The following is an 18,186-nucleotide window of genomic DNA, read 5'->3' as shown; positions in this document are numbered from 1 at the left end:
CTAAAGCATTACTCCAACAGAAGGGCTAGCCAACAAATTATCACTTGTCTCAAAAAGATGTGGAGCACTCTTAGCCTCTTAACACTACTGAGAAATGTCATGAGCTGAGAGCTTTTCACTTTGAAAGTCAGAGGTAAAGCCCTTACTTTATTTACGTGCACCCCTCAGCCCTTATGTGACAGAGCGAGCACGAAGCATCAAAAGTTGATAGATTCTGACCCTGGTAGGATGGAGACCAAGCTAATACCACTGAGCTAATCTAGAGAGCTACAGCCAAGCTGATGAGAACCGTGACAAGAGCATTGTGTTACCACTGTGAATAACTGAACAACTAATTTTCCTCTACAGCCACAACAAAAGAGTGCTTAACATAAAACTTGCCCAGGGATGAATTGGCAACATCCCCCAAAAGCAAATGCTTGTGGGTCAGATTCCTGTATGCATAGCTCCACATCAGTGCTAGGCCTATTCTTTGGAATCTTCTCTTCCCAAAGAAACAGCAGCAAAGTCTCTAACACTTCTGTACAGTGTTTTGCATTCAGAGCTTTAAAATTCCCACAGGGTCAGATGTGATCAGGAAAGGCTTATCTGCGCTGTGCCTGGTTTGATACCTGCTGGTTTGCTAATTATCAAGGAACTAAGTGCCCATTTGGACTCATCTTTATTTACTTTAAATGCATTCAACATTACCTGGTATCTCCTGTGCCTACTCAAAAACACATTAATTCCAGCCATTTCATTTTGTTTTTCACCATCTGTTAATACTACAAGGCTTTTGTCCTAGGGCCCGTATTTTTGGCAACACAGGCAAGATGGCAGTGATACCTGTTGCTGTCCTTCCCCTGCACATACCCCCAGCTGACTACACAGGGCATAGAAAGGCCTCTTTTTAGTTGTGTATGTGGTTTTTTGGGCTCATAAGCCTTTATGCTGTAACATTCGATGCACCGTGTCTGTCTCAAACTGCAGCTGTCTTGAGAAACTTCAGGGGAAATTTTCAAAGCTGTGTGTAAGAGCAAAACTAGGAAAACTATTATTTTGCTCATGTTAAAGAAACCTCTTGTGCCTTTTTCCTTGAGTTGATCTAGTTCACCTAGCCTTTGGAGAATAACTTGAAAAACTGGAGCTGCAAAGGGCTTTGTTGTGGAAGAGAGCATGGACTTAAGCTGAATCATTTAAGTCTTTCAAATTCACAATTTCCACACTATGTATAGACCTGCCAGAACCTTGCAGTCAAACCACTTTGTGCTTTTGGTATCCTGTTGGGGTGTCCTCTTGTCACATTTTCTCTGCTGCAACTGGCTGACCTTGGCTCAGGTCCTAGAGATGCTTTTGTGAGTTGCCAGAGACCCCCTTTCCAGGATCAGAAGTCTGCATGTGTCCTTTTCTGTTACTGAGTTTTGCTCCAGTTATTTCAGGTAACACCTTCACCTTCATATAAGCCATTATAAATGATATTAAAAACAACTTTAAACCAGGATTTTTTGGGTCTCTGATGCTGCTGTTTGCAGCACCTCTTATGGGTAAAAATCTCTTTTAACCAGCCTTACTTACATTCATAGCTGGTTTATTCACTGTATATATATATATATATATGAAGTGTGCTTCAGTGTAAATCTCTTTTTTCACCTTTTTTATTTGCCATGTGATAGATTCTCCATGTACTTTTTGTCTGAATAGCTCCTGTGCATCGTTCCTGGCCCAAATCCATATTTCTGGCACACAGGTGTGATAGAGGAGAACTTCAGATAATCTGTCTGTGTCAGATAGAATTCTGCATTTTTCTTAGGACTTGAATGATGGAAGAAGTACACATGTGAAGCAGAAACTTGGCAGTAGGAAAAAAAAGAAGGTTCTGTAATACATTATCCAACAGAGTGTGCCATCTTGAACTATAGGAGATCTCAAAAGAATTTTTTTAATAATAATTAAGGAATAATTTAATGCATATCTGAATAGATTTGGGAGATGTCGGATTGACGTGGGTTTCAGATAGCCATTGCTGGCCAATTCATAGTACTATGTTTTTTCTGTTCCTAAAAGAATATCCTTCCTCTTAGGGTTAGGTGTCTTCATCTGATCCCTTTTGTTCACTTAATTCCATTTTTTCAGTTGATTTCTTAATATCCTTAGCTTACTGAATGATATGCATACAGATCCTTTTGTGTCTTCCAATTTTGCGTGTCTAGAAATTGTATTAGCACACTTCCTGCTTTTACATTGAGATGGTTAAGAAAAACATTAAATAAGATCAAACCAAGACAAACCATCAAGAAATTCTGCTATATTAAAATACATCTAGATTGAGCACATGGTCTGTTTTTTATTCTTTTTTTTTTTTCGTAATATGTTCCTTCTAACAGCATTACAGTTTTTGCACAAGAGCTACATTTTCTCCCATATAACTGATAATTTCCCATGTGGTGTTGTACTTTGCTGTAATCCAAACAGACTGACAAGCTTCCTTCCCCTTGTGCAGAAAAGCAGTTATTATATGAAGCCAAAGTGTCAGGATAGTCTTACCAGATCTATTTGGTAAATCTACATAATACTTTGCCTTTTGCATTTTAATTTTCTGCCTTTTCTTTTCAAAGTTAATCTTTCCTCAGAAATCTGTATGGCTTCCTTTCTGCACCACTGAAGCCAGCATAACAAATCTCTCCTGTATCTTTTAACTTTCCCCTGTAACTGTAGGGATTTCTGTATGATGGCTCTCCACTACAGATGCCAATTTTTGTATACATCAAGCCAAATCAGGCAACCTATTGTTTCATTTGTTATCCTTTTCAGAACTCTCATTATGATGAACCTCTTCCATATTAAAGCCTTAGCCTCTGAGTTTTCCTTCCGTCTTGGATGCAGAAATCTCATTTTATTTTTGTCATTACTGCCAGGCAGTCTTTTTATGTTATATTGATTTTGGTCTCTCCGTATCTTTGCTCCACAGCTGCCAAGCTTTTTCTTCCTCATCCCCTCCCTCCTTTTTTTCTGCATGGCTGACAAGTCTTTTATTTATATTTTTCAAATCTAATTTGTAATGTGCACGTCAGTCTAAATTCGCTATCCTTTTATATTATTGCTTGTGCAATCTTAGCTCTGTCTGTGCTGATCAGTGTTTTGTTCTTCATTCTTTGTCAGCCCTTCATTTTTTTCTTATTTTACTTAATGTTTTGCATACTGTGGTCTTTCGCTCATCTGTTTTTTATCTTTTTATAATGTTTTCATTAATTACTTCTATGAAATCTGAAAAAATAGTATCATCTGATAAAAAGGCATTTGTAATAAAAGATATTACACTGTGTACCATAGATTTCCCAAAGTATCTTTAAAAGGTGCACTAACAAAGCTGAAGTGCTGCATTTCTACATGTCATTGCAGAAGAGAAAAATATTTTAAAGTTTCTCACCTTCTGCTGTTTTACTTTTCAATACAGCTCTCCAGTTAATTAAAAAAGTGAATATTTTATTTTTCAAAATTATGTAGAAGGGCATCAAATTTTGTTCAAAGGAAAGAAGAAACAGAAATATTCTGAATTGATTTTTCATCTTCTCCTTTGCAGTCAGAAAGTCTCACTTAAAACTCTGTTGATTTTCAGTTTCCTCTACAGGTGAGCACTGTGGCTCTAAGTGGATGCTTAATGCTTATTGTGGATAGCTGGCAAGGCTCTAAATGTTTTTTGGTATTTTAAAGGTTTGTGCTGCTTTAACAGAAGGCTCTGTATTATAATATGGACATGTTTTCTGACCTGACTGGCGAGCCAGAAAATTCAAGAATGACTGTTTCAGAGCCAGAATGGCTGTTTCAGAGTATCATTAGTGGTCAGGCCATTACTAAACAGTTAGTTAAAGATGCTAAGTGAAATGCACTGCACTGGTAAGAAATTAATCTTGGGCATAAAAGGTACAAAATGCTATGTAAATGTGGAGTGCTACAAGATTGTCAGAAATAAAAGCTGAAAACCAGTGTATTTCCCTGACAGGTGGTATATTGTATAAGATCCAAGTCTTTATAAACTTCTAAATCCTAATGAACAAATGTCTGAAAATGGTTAAAATTAGCAGTATTTCAAAACTATTCTTTTCAAAATATAACAACTCATAAATACAATTGCTATTTCATATTAAACTCTGATCATGTTTATAATCACAGAGGGTAACACTATTTCAACTTAACCAACACTTTTATCCTGTTTTCACTATGCTGCTTAATTGCTTTATTAATGTTTCTATCAGTAAGTTAGGAAGAAAGAAAAAATCACTAAATACTTGCTGAGTATTAAAATTAACAATTACATTTATTTTTTTCTTTTAAAATGTTTTTGTTGTTTGTTTGTTTGTTTGATAAATACAGAAAAACTATGGCCTGTTTGGGAAGGATTTCACATTTGTCTTCAGATTGACTTCGCTGTATTGTAAATATGTACTTGAAAGTCAGTTCATACAAAATATTTTGCTAATAGATGGCTGAGAGAAGCTTGATATTGTGAATGAATCATCAAAGAGAGCAGCTTATGATTTTGTGCCAGTGTTCAGTCTTGCAGTACCTGCTCACCTTCTACATCCAACTGATGGCAGTTGTGAAGGCTCAGGATCACGTTTAACATGGTCTTTTCAGGAGTAAAGCTCTTGAGGTCATGGGCATTAGAAGTTTATTCTAAAAAGGTGAGTAATTTGTTTTTATTGCCGCTGTTTTGGATTTATTTTTCCTGATTTATCTTATTGGCTGGATGGCTAGAGTTTTTCTGTAGGAAGAGTGTTAGTGCTATGGGTATCATTGTTTTGAGAAGAGGACATAAAACAAGTATCTTCTCTACTTAATTACACAACTCTTTCCAAGTCACTGGCTCTTTCTTAACCCGTGGTCAATTCAGGTGCAAAAGTGGATCAAATCAAATTCTTTTAAAATAAGTGAGTGTATTAAAGTTAAGCCATCACAGATAAATGGATAAAATAAAAAGGAGTGTGTGAGTGCTGCATTATTTAATGTGGATTCATTTCTGGGGCATGACTTTAAGAAGACACTTGAGGCTTCAGTGCTGTTTGGATGGGTTTTGTGTACTGTCTAAAACCATCTATCTCCTATTCTCATTCCTTGGGAAGCCATAGGGTCATACAGGAATGTCAGAACACCCATTTATTTCTTATTTATCAATGCACGTGTTCCTGTATTGAATTGCGTGTACTTTATCTCATTTCACAATGTAATTTCCAAGATTCAGACTGATCATGATGGTTCTTACTGACTATTTGCTGCTGCAAAATTCTTCGAGCTTTCCTATCCCAAGAGGCAAACAGAAGTGACATTAATTTGCATTCAGGAATAATATTACCTGTAATTTTCTAAAATGCTGTTTGAACATGGCCAAATTTCTGGGTGACTAACTGTGAAATTACTGCTTTTTTATAAATGCTTAATTTCAGCCCATAATGGAAAATCATTATATAGTGCCCAAAGGCTGATATGGTAAGTGGCTTTCAGAGCTTTTCATTTCATAGCAATTTTTGTTGAATTAGTTATAGGATATATAAAGAAATAGCAAAGAGTTTGCTCTAGTCTGCCAGAAACTTTGCTTATGTATCAGAAAATCCTGAAGACTGTGCCTTCATACCAATTTGCAGAGGACTAAACTACCAACTGAATAAACAAATTTTGCCAGAAAGTTAAATTGCTGATCGTTTATCTGAAAGATTATCTGGCCTTTGTGTCTTGCTACTCACTAAGTGACAGAGAAACAAATATCAGTGTGGAAACCTGTCTTTTTTTTAAAACATGGAATGAAATATTTTAGTATGGTGGGCTTGCACAAGTGAGGAAATGTACTTCAGGATGGGTGAGAGAGGCACTGTCAGCACTTAAAGGACTAAGATTTCCATTCTTTTGCTTCTCTTTTCTGTACTTGGCTTTATGCCTACCAAGGTCCTGAGCACTCTAGAGCTAGAGATACCACTTCTTCAAATATTCTGATTGCCTTTATATTGAAGACTGTTAGAAGCCAATATCATTGCTTTACTCAAAGCTACGCTGTCATTCCATGCCAAAGCATCCTTGCAAGATGTGAGTGAATTGTAGAATGGAGCCAACTCTAAAAACACTGGCAGGTTGAATCCCAAATTAGGAACAAAAAGATAATCAATTGTTCAATTGTAAAACTCATTTTACATTTCGATCAATTGCAAAACCACATTCCTGGAAGAGGAGTATTCCTCATCTGATTTACTTTACCTTTGCATGGTTACCTGAGCTGAGTTCAGAAAAGGGTGGAATTTTCTTGCAACATGACATATCTCTGTTAAAATATCAATTGCAAAATCCTGCTGACAGTATGTTCTGACAGTATATACTAATGTCTCCAGGAACTCAGTATTACTTTCATGGCATTTTAAAATCTGCTTCAATACATCAATACATTAGGCTGAACAGCGTTAGCAGAAGTAAGTATGGGTTACATTTCTAAAAAATATATTAATACAAAATGTTGCAACTTGTTACTGTGTGGTGAGCCAAATTGTGACTCCTCCAAGCTCAGTGGATAATTCTTACCAATTTCTTGGAGTAATTCAACCGACAACTTCATTAATGTTAGGACTTCCCTGTAACTATACTTGCACTACAAATCCTTCTTTTTTTATGTTAGTTTACCAAAAACCATCACTTGGAATTGAAATTTAGAAGTCAGACTTTGTAGGTCCATTGCTTAAGTGAGTATCTAAATATTGATTTATTAACACAACTAATTCCTCATTCCCCGCCCCCCTCCCAGTATTGGTGATTCAAAGAGCACACCAGTTCTGCCTTCTGATAACATGCTTTGGCCCATGGTTGGAATCAAACCCAGTTCACATCCAAACTGCTTGAATCTTGAATCTAAGCCACATAGAAAAGAGCAACTATGTGGTGAGAAATGGTGACAAAGCTTTGATTCTGTGTTCAGAAGCAAGAATTGAAGCATACCTTAGCCTGCCTGAATCAAACCTCTCACTGTACCTCCAGCATTGCTTCAATGGGTAGTGAAATGTCATCACACAGGAGGGGCTCTTCTTACCCCAAAGTGAAGCTTCTATGAGAGACCACTAGTTATGCACATCTTCTGGAGGGAAGCATTGTCATATGGCATGCAGATCAAATCTTCTGTCATACTTCAATCCTCTCTTAACACCAAGGGCATTTAAGTACAGGATTTTTTTCTCATGCTAGTCTTGAATTTTTTCATGCTTAGTTACTTAGCAATCAGCTGAGACCAGAAGTTCTTCAGGACTTCAGGAGGTGAAAAAGAAGTGTATTCTCCTGTTATTGCAGGTGTCTCCTGATAATAACAGGAGAATACACTTTTTAGAGGAAAACACTTTTTGTTTTTTTCTTAGAGTTCTGGCTCTGAAATGCAGGAATGTTGTCTAAAGACCATAAACACACAAAACTTATCCATGCTCCTAAAATGAACCCAAAACTCTGTTGCAATAGTTAAACCTAAATAAGCTCTTTTTTTTGGTCTTTCTTTCTTTCTTTCTTTCTTTCTTTCTGTCTGTCTGTCTGTCTGTCTGTCTGTCTTGGCACCTGGTCCCATCCAGGTTAAAACAGATATATTTACCAGAAGTGTGTGAATATAGGTTCAGTACTTTTTTCACATCATGTGTTCTGCCTCAAACAGTAGCTAATTCAGCAAATCCTGCTGTACAGGAGTCAGGCTGCAAGATCACTGGAGTTCTGGCCATGTAATGAATGAATGAATGTATGGTTTCATGCCAGGAATAAGCTATTGATTTGGACTACTCTGAACATCCTTTGTCTCTTTACCTGACTAAAACAGTGAAAATTTCTCTTTACTCTGAAGACCAGGAAAACACAGTCAGGACTGTAGAGTAGTAATCAAAATGGATGTGTATTATTACACTTTCCCCTTGGCAGGCTATATCAAATTCATTTAAGATGTTTAAAAGTATTCCCAAATATTCCCCTAAAAATTTATGAAAATTACTTCCTTGGAAAGTGCTGCTTTAAGCAGGGAAAACAATCTACACCATTGGAAGGTCAATGCTATGAAAACAGCATCAATTTTCTTGATGAATTGATAGTTCAGCAGCAATTTGGTGTGAGTCTTCAATTCTGACAGTACATATGACTTTGGCTAGATGCCTGGATATAGGCAGAGAGTAAATACAAAGTGGTGGAAATTATCTTGATCTCTTATGTTCCGTGTGCGAAGACAAATAATAGTAGCCCTTAAATATAGCTGCCAAAGCTATCCGTAATAAAAGTACAAGATAAAAACAAAACAAAACAACAAAAAAACCCAAAAAACAACAACAAAAAAAAACAAACAAACCAGCAGTCCCTAAATTGAAGAATCATTGATCATTGTGGGCTGCAGTAAATCTACTGGTATTAAAGTTTCCTGGAATGGGATGGCAAGGATTAAAATAAATAACTACAGTTTTTTAGACCTTCTTTCTTTGAAGGGCTTGCCAACCATATAGAAGGATTAGAAAAGATCTTAGAATTCACACAAAATTTGTGTTTGCCTTAATATCAAATGCATGTGAGAAGACATTGGGCATTTATGAAGAGAGATAGGAGAGCAAGTGTGAAGTTAGATCCTTGTAACCATTTTTCTTCACCTTATTATCTAAGTAGTCTTGAGGTGGCTGTCAAGTAAAAAACCTGCTAAAAAAATAATGCAGATATACAGTAGCTGGTGTATAGGGTGACATGAAAACAAATATTAGAAAGTGTGCAAAAAGCCTCCTTAAAAGCTTTTCTATATCCTGAGGTTTTAAGAAGAGAATCAATTCAAATGCCTCTCCACTCTGTAAACATAGGAGAAAGTAGTGAGAAATAGTTATACCTAATGTATTTTGGTATTGTACATCATGTCAGTGTCTTTTAAAAGGCTGACAGCAAATTTCAGTTTTTTAGAACAGCACCTCTGGTTTTGTGTGTGGCTGAATTTAGGAATTTTTTTATACTTTGATTTTTTTTTTGTTCTTTTTGTTTTTAAGGAAAGGACAAAGACTGTGTTCACTTACGTTCTACATTTTCTCATTAAATGCTGTACAAAATGTTGGTGTAATTTCTGTATCTGGTCTCATCAGGGAAATACATTTCTTAATAAACACAGGCTTTTGTTTTCTTACCTCGGAGGACCTGACCTTTTCAAGGTAACAGCAATTTTATATTATTGTAATTTTCTATCTTTGAGTGAAATCGTTGCTTCCTTGCTTTGGATAGATTGTCAGGCTTTATTTTATAGTCCACAATATCACTTTTTCCCTATGTGACTTCAATTACTTTCCCCTCACACAGCAGCATATACTTCTGTAGCTTTTCATATGCATTTATAATTAAGGCACCATGGAAATCTGTCAGCATGTACTAGGAGAGAAGGGATGTAATGCCACAGAGAGTTCAACTCTGCTTATTACAGTAGAAATCTGCATCTGTAGGAAGTAGGTCCACACATTTGTTTGACAAGCGAAGGCTACTTTAGGAATCTTTGACGAAAATATGTGTGAGAATTACTCAAATTACAATTTTGAGTTTTCTATTGGTCCAGCAAGGGTTGCCAAAGGCTACCTTAATATGTGTTTTCATAGTCTATCCTGCAAAGCTTCATGTTTAACTTTACAATGTAGAAAATCTTTGAAAATCCTTGAAAAAATTCTTCAAAACCTTTAATTTATGTCTAGGAGTACTTAATACACAGGGCTTGTAACCCTTACAGTAATTTACCCTTCTTCTTCCCACCTGAATGAATCTATGCGATTTTCTTTAATTCCTGATATAACCTTAGAAGGAAAGCTCATTGATCTTTCCCTCTGAAGGGATCTTGCTAGCCCAGAGTTCATAAAACTTGAGAAACACAGATTGCTTCAAGTTATGTCCTTTAACATTAATAGCCATTTTGTGGTGATACAGTGCAGTCTCCCAGTTCCATTCAATACATCTGGAGTGAATAATTAATCTACATGAATTTTTATTAACTTTAATAACAATGTATTCCTCTCTTATTTCTTTGCAGGTTTTTAATTCTTTCTGCCTAGAATTTCTACTTCACACACTACATTCATGTATCTGTAAAGAAAGGCTGTATCCACCTCATGCTATTGCAAAGGGTGTTTGATTCTTGGGTCTCTATTTTCCTGATTTATCTAATTTTTATATCTGATGAACCTTTCTTCTTGTGTATTCATTTTTTTTTCCTTAAAAATGTCTTGCAGGGGCTTTTTTCTATACCTTATATTTGAACTTCCAAATATAGCACATTATGTTCACTGTCTCTTTTAGCCACAATAGTATTCCTTCTTGCAAAGAAATGTGCTGACACAGGTGAAATTTGTCTCATGTACAGGACGAATGAGATGATACATTGCTCTTCCCTTATACCTATTTTGCATGTCTATAATTGCATCTACCTTGAAAAACAGATTGTGTTTTTTTTTCCAAATGCGTATTTTGTTAAACTCCACCAGATAAAAACAAAGAATGCTTGAAAATAAATAGAAGTTGTAACTTATGTCTTCAATTCTGTTATTCGTTGTTGATCAAAACTTCCTATAGCACTAATAGCAGTTTGTAAATTATGATCTCATTACAGGTAACGTTGAAATATTTGATGTTAGCCAGTGCATTTCTTTAAAAAGCACTGTACTTAGCAACTATTGTAATTATGCCAGGAGATATAAGAGAAGAGATTAGCGCAACAAGTGACCTAGCTTTAATAAGGTCATAAGAATCTGTAATTACAAAATTATCCACTGTGTTGCAAATGTTCACTAACATAATATTCAGGTCACTCATCATTTGTAGTACTCCATGAAGTAAGCAATTATTTTTTTCCAGTGTACAAATATCAAGTCCATTAATTTTAATAAGTCCCTCACTTGCAATCCTGAGAGCTGTATATTTAAGTGCAGTAAAAAATGCCTTCAGCTGTGACTAAAAAACATGTATTATAACAGACAGCGTTTGACTGCCAGCTTTCTAAATCTTGGTACTGACCATACCTAGAAAGATTTAGAGGTCAAGTTTGAGTTAAGAACTCAGAACTGCATAAAAATGCCTGCAACATTACTCTAAAATAGGTATTGACAATATGTCCCAGATTTCTTTCTATATAGATAGTGTGCATCTATGTCCATCCATCCATCCATCCATCCATCCATCCATCCATCCATCCATCCATCCATCCATCCATATCAATCTATCTCACAGTATTTTAATATTGTATCTTCAAGACTTAGGTCAACCTGAAAATTAAAAAGAGACACAAAGCACAATAAACTGAATGAAAATAGAAAACTTGATCATAACCTGTGTGTTGGACTTTTTTCTGTCCTGTAAGGAATGTTATTATTCAGAAGGATGAGGAACAGGTCTGGTTCTTTTGTTCTCTTAACTGCACTGAACTATTGCCAGAATGAATAAAACCCCCACATTTCTCCTGTGAATAAATCAGCTGCAATAGCAGCTTTCCTTTGAGTTCCCTGGTGTTTTCTGCCAGTGTCTACTTTTGGGGGAACCTGCTAGACTGGCCCAAAAACACAGTACGTGGTACTTCTCCATATCCTATAATGGCTAAGCTGTTATTATAATAGAATTTCCCGAGTATTTTGTATTCCTTGTCTTTTTGCTGTTTGGTGTTTACCTTCATGTGTTGCTTGTTACTGTAATTTTCATTTGAAGTCTTGAGAATAGCGAATTTGTTAACACACGTGAACTGAGCCAGGCACATTATGAATCTTTCCTCTAGGTACCCTGTGAAGACAAGCAATAACACCTGTATTGTGAAATCTCAAACGAAAAAGGGTTTAAAAAACTAAAGTATGCTAGGTATGAAAACTGGAAATGCTTCAGGGTTGTACTGCCCAAGTATTATCCTATTAAAAATTACATTCAGTGTGAGAAGGGAATAATTATGTGTAAATATTTTCCTTCACTAAAAACCCTCCACCAAATAGGGTCTTACTAGACAAGGTGCAATTCTTCTTGCCCAATTTAGACTCTGTAATAGGTGTCTGGTCTAAGAAAGTCACTTAGACTCCAGCTGAGAAAAGTTGAGATACAGGAGAAACTTTAAAGAACAACTCATGTACCTTAGACAGGTTGAAATTAATTGCTTCTGAAAACACATCTTTCTTTCAAGTAACTGTAATGGAAGCTTCAATTTCTCCTTATTGAGTCTGTATGGTCATCCTGCTTGCACTGGGCTTAAACTGGATGCCCAAATTTCAGGTAGCTGGTCTGATGAATACTGCCGGTATTATCTTTAGCACAGAAATGCAGTATACTTCATCGTGCTTTTAGAGGCATCATCAGCCAGCAAGCAGACTAGAAATCTTGAATCTTACAAGGGAAGTCCCTCTTGCCCTTCCTAAATAGCTTCTTACAAAAACTTCAGCCGTGAGTTTTAAAAATGTTAAAAGAAAAGTATGAAATTTTCAGCGATTTCTGTGAAAACAGGGTTAGACCAGGACTGAACTTTGATGAAAACATAATTCATTATGCTCATACTCTACATCTGCTGTCTTTTTTGGAGACTGCTGAGGTGGTTTTTCAACCTCATCTGCTTACTTCTTGCTTCCTAAATCTCCTGTAAATTCTGTGTAGTGGGATTTTCTAGGAGTGGGAAAATAAAACATGTTATCATCCCAAGCATAGGTTTATGCTTTCTCCATTATTGTTAGTTGTTGAGAGCAATGAGGAAGATACCCTGCACTGAATTATCAGGAAAAAGAGTTTTAGAAGTATTTCCTAGAACAATGACTTGTCCTTTCCCAGCTACTATTACCAGAGGTATTGTCTTTGCCAGCATTTCTAGGGTGTAATTTCCATGCTTTTGCTGCTTTTTCTTGCAACCTGGGTGTAATTCGTTTTATGGTCATTTACCTCTTATTTTTACAATTTGTTTTGCAGGGTTTGTCATTGATAAGAAATTCAGGGAGGAGAAGGTGACCTAATGGAAGCTTTTGGTACTTGAAAGGGGGCTACAAGAGAGCTGGAGAGGCATTTTTTGCAAGGGCATGTAGAGACAGGACAAGGGGAAATGGCTCTAAACTGGCAGAGAGTAGGTTTAGATTAGATACAAGAAAGAAATCCTTTACTGTGAGGGTGGTGAGACACTGGAACAGCTTGCCCAGAGAAGTTGTGGATGCTCCATCCCTGGAAGTGTTAAATGCCCAGTTAGGTGGGGTTTTGAGCAATATGGTCTAGTTGAAGGTGGCCCTGCCTATGAAACTGGACGATCTTTAAGGTCCCTACCAACCCAAACAATTCTATTGCTCTATGCTTTAGATATTTTAACTAAGCTCAACATTATTTTTCTACCTCTAATGCTATTCCTCTCTAATGATCAGTCACTAAAAGACCACCACAGATCCCTTAATATGCAGAGTGGCCAGTTTTCTATATTATAAGGGGAAATACTACATAGCTTGATTCAGATGATAACAAGGAAGATAGCATGCTATGTTCCAGTGAAATTACTTTATATAATTGTATGCTGCTGTTAAATTGTATAAAATCCGTGCATGAAATTTATTATATGCTGAAGAAGTGATTTACAAAAAGAATTTACATAAATTAAGAAATTTCTGTGTTTTATATATTTAATGAATAGAGTGCAGAAAACTCATATTACTATAGTTCTCTGTGTTTGACTTGTACAGATCTAGGGCAAATTAATTCCTGGTATAGTGCCATTAATTTAATAGGAGTTACAGCAGAGATATGAAGTTATTCAGTTATCGCTAGCACCATCTGGAAATTTGCAATGACAGCAACATTTCACTTGCTGAAGACAAGTTCATCCTTTTTGTTTAGTATGGGAAGGCAGGGATTAAAAATCGAAGATCACTTTAGCTTGCTCTATATCATCTTAAATTCCCTTGTAGGTTTTGTTATGTTTGGATGGTGAGATGTGAATTTAAATAATATTTAAATAAATGTAATAGTGCAATCAAGAAGACACCAAATAGGTCTCAGGAGGCAAAACATTTTCATGAATATAAGCATAACCCTTTTTACAGGGGAGTGGTTCTGTAGAAGTGATGTTTCTTTTGGTGTGTGCAGATAACTGTCTCTGCTTGTCTTTCCTGACGCAAATTTGTATCTCTTTTTTGGTGCTGGCATGTTGGAACCTCACTTTTAGGGCCAGAATAGATCTGTATTACAAAGTTCAGCTCAATTCTGTCATGGCTTACAACATTGCAAAATTCTGCCAGAAATGTCAGAAACTTCCTATTGTCTTTGTTTAGGAAGTTGTGTTGTTTGTTCTCATTATTGTTATTGGCACTGTGTCCAGAAATGTATTTTTGAGTGAAAAGAAACCCTTTTCTAGTTTTGAAACTATGCTTTATCATTGTGGAAACACAAAATGTTAGCCTAAGCCATTTCCTTTCTTCCCAACCTCCTTCAGAACACTGACAGCAATTTTTGTTTTCTGTTCAGAAATGCACTGACTGTATCCAGGCCCAGCCATGTCAAAACCTCAGGTAGCTCAGGACCAAAGGTCCAGGAATATGAACAAAAGAATATATAACTACCCAGCATATGGAGATACCTGCATGCTATGTGTATGTGTTTATAACTGCATAACAGATTGCTCTGTGTTACACACAAGACAACACTCCAGAGCTGGTGAAAAAAAATTTAAAAAAAAGCAATGAACAAGATTATTTTAGGCTGATTAATTACCACGCCCCAGCTGTAATGTGACATCTTTAAGACAGCTTATTATGAAACTTCATGTAGGTGCAGAGTACAAGTCTATGTGTTGTCCCATCTGCAAAACTGGTGGTTCTGTGCCGTAAGGACCTTTTTGTTTTGTGTTTCCCATGCAGAGAGCGTTGCTGGTCCGGACAGCGTGCCCAGCATGGCCCTCCTGCCGTGATCCCCTCGGAGAGCAGCCCCTGGGGCCAGCACACCAGGACAGAGCTGCTGTGCTGCTGGCAGCCCCGGGAGTGATGGAGCACAGCTCTGACAGCACCTCCTCATCCTCAGTCTCGTTCAGCCACGCAAGGCACAGCTAGGATTTTTGTTAAATGCAATGGCTTCGCTGAAATACAAACATAGAGGTGAGCTAGCAAGTGTTTACCATAAATTCACTGGTAATGTAATTTCATAACTTTGCCTGAAGGTTCCTATCCTTAGGGGGTTCATTTTTTTTTGCCTATTGGGCCCCTGTTATTAGTGTTTGGTTTTTATTTACAAAACCCACAATATTCATCAAAACTGTTCACCTTTGAAATGAAATAGAAACGTTGCTGTGCAGTTCACTGGAAATTACCACCTGGGAAAATTTATACACAGAAATTTTTAGTAATTATAGTTTTATTTTTATTCAGATAGGATAGGGTTAAGGAAAGAAAAGATTTTTCTAATGAATTTTTAATTTAATTAAGTTGATTATGTAGCTATCTGATGCTAGAATGATGAAGTTAGATAGTCCCATAGATGTGTGTATTTATATAAAGAAGAGAATTCATGCAGCATAAACCAGATAATTTATCTTTGTTGCAGTCAGCTTGGTAGACATGTTGCCTCTGGAATGCTAATAACCACCAATCTTTATGAAAGTGAAAATGGAATACACTGTATTTAGAAATACTCAGAAGGAGAATTTCTTTTCAAGGACAGTAAAAGCATCAAAATGTCTAAGGGGTCACTAATAGCATAAAAAAAAACAAAAACAACTCTCCCCAAACTGATAAGCAGAAAAACCTTGATGGCCAAAATATCATCTTTAGAAATGAGTCCTTTACAAGAGATTATGAAAAATATCAATGGATCCAGTGAATCAGGAAAAGTACATTTTGATGTAAGGATGTAAAAATAAATCCAAAGAATAAAGGAGGAGGGAATTGAAGAGCAAATCTGAATTTTAAAACAGATTCTAGTACTCAAACTCTCAGTGCTGTAATCTTTTTATTTATTTTATTTTTTTTTTTAAATTTGCACTTAAAGAGATGCCGAAGAGGAATCTCTCTGCTCATTGCAGGGATCCTTGACATGTGATTTACATGGTATCACATTGTATAGACCAATAGAAGCCAGAAAGGTGATGGATGAGTCAGATCCCTTTCTACCACCCCAAATTCACTGTTGCTACACCTTAGTTTCTTTGCTCCACTTCAGCATCTTGTGATCCACATAATTTTACTTCTCTGTTTGCTAGTGGAGGGCATATGCTGGGCTAATACTTTAACATGAGCCCTGATCCCCACAATACTCATATTTTGTGGTAAGCATAGAATAAATTATTCCTTTCTATGAGTTGATGTTGGGGAAGGAGCAAATTTGTCCCAGTTGCTTATCAGTTAGTAATCCTTATTGTCCTTCATCTTCCCTTCTCTGAGAGACATAATCTACCTCTTTGCCTTTGACATGTCAAAAGTTAGCAGTCTCTGCTGACTGTTCACATGGCAGCATATGGTTGTATTTAGTTTTTACCACTATTTTACCAGTGATTTCTTCAGTAACATTTTTTTATTTTGAATGATAAGGCATATTTGACACTAGAGACCAATATCAATGCCCAAGACTGCAGTAAAAAAGCAAGACTTTTTGGAAGATTATGCTCTCACAACCCCTAGCATCAAGAGCATTTTCTGTCTTTCTTCCTCTGTTGTCTAACAGTTGAACTGCTGGCAGTCAGAATATGTTTTGCCACAGCAGGTAGAGCCAAGTCATGTGAAAGTTTACATATAGCAGAATCCTGGCTGCATTTAGCCAAAGCACAAAAATCTGCAAATGGAACCTCTAAAGACATGAGGTACTAAAGGATTTTACATTGCTGACATTCATCAAAGGCTACTGGTATTGCACCATCTCTCTTCTCCACAGAGAAATAACTCTGACAGCTTTCTGAATTCACTTTCAAGAAGATGAAAGGCTCAATAATAAGGTAGTAAATTCATGCTTCAGTCTTACCATCTTCACCAAAAACTTATCTAATATCCAGGCTTAGGACATTCCATATAGCCCAAGAGAAAGAGTATTCTTTGTTCGAGTGGATTTTTCTATGTGGAAATAAACCTGATTCAGGGTTAAGAAAATAGTCTAGGTAGTCATAGTAGATTGCGGTAACAATACGTCTTCTTCCTTCTCTCATGTGAGTATTTCTGGAATTTTCACTTTCTGCAAGCATATGGGCCTAAGATCCCATCTACATCACTGCCACCACTTGATAGCCTTTCTGATCGTGACTACTTTTAAAAAATTGAGCTGCCCCTTTAAAAGCCTTCTTTATCTGCTGGGGTGGTAACTGAGACAAGAGCACAGACCACAAATGAGGAATGTATAGGTGCATGGGTACTGATCTGAGAGCATTAGAAATGATGCATGCAATTCAAGAGCAAATGTTGTTTGTTCCTGTTGTGTGGGAAGAAGAGCATCAAAGGCTTGTAAATGCTCATGGTCAAAAGGAATGACAAAAGTCAGAGGGTTCACAAAAATTCATAAAGTATTATTAGTAAATTACTTGTCATTGAAAGTGGTATATTAGTCCCTGACCTATTATATAAGCACTTAGCAGAGAAGAAGAAAGAGATTAATTAAAGGGAAGACAGAGAAAGAAAGGGAAAAAGAGAAAGAAAAACAAAGAAAGAAAGAAGGAAACAAGCAAGCAAGCTCTGAATTCTGGTTCCACCACTGATCCAGCTGATAGGATGTCCAGGGTTTGGGGGGTCTGCCCAGGATTGCTTGGGGTACCTCTTTATAGACAGGTTTTTTTTCCCCTGGAAGATGAGTTTATCTTTCTATGCAAATTAGTTACTACGTGTAGTTTCTTCTTTCAGACCTTTCTGGAAATGGGTCAGAAGGCCTTTGGGGGCTTGGATGCTCTAGATTCCCCCCTACAGTCCATGCCCACTTCTCGGCCTCATTCCTGCACTTGCACTGTACTGTGTTATGCTCAAGTGCAGGAACTAGAACAAGGAAGCGTGTCCTGGAAAAGTGCTGCCCTACTTCTGCATGGCCCCCTTTTCCAGCCACATCTCATTCTGTTCTACCACGTGTTACCAGTAACATTCCTTGTCTGTTATTATCAACAGTCCTTGGCTAGGTCTGCAGTCATTCAGCTATCAGTGTTTGAGACATTAGCTCTTTATCTTCTGGGCTTCCGCACTAACATAGGGAAGATAGAGACAACACATTGGTTGCTTTCTTATACAAGCTTCAAGATTTGTGTGGCTTTAC

The sequence above is a fragment of the Cinclus cinclus genome, chromosome 3 (assembly GCF_963662255.1).
Source record: "Cinclus cinclus chromosome 3, bCinCin1.1, whole genome shotgun sequence".
NCBI classification, from domain to species: domain Eukaryota; kingdom Metazoa; phylum Chordata; class Aves; order Passeriformes; family Cinclidae; genus Cinclus; species Cinclus cinclus.
The sequence above is the reverse complement of the archived record's forward strand: the minus strand, read 5'-3'. Positions refer to the sequence as shown.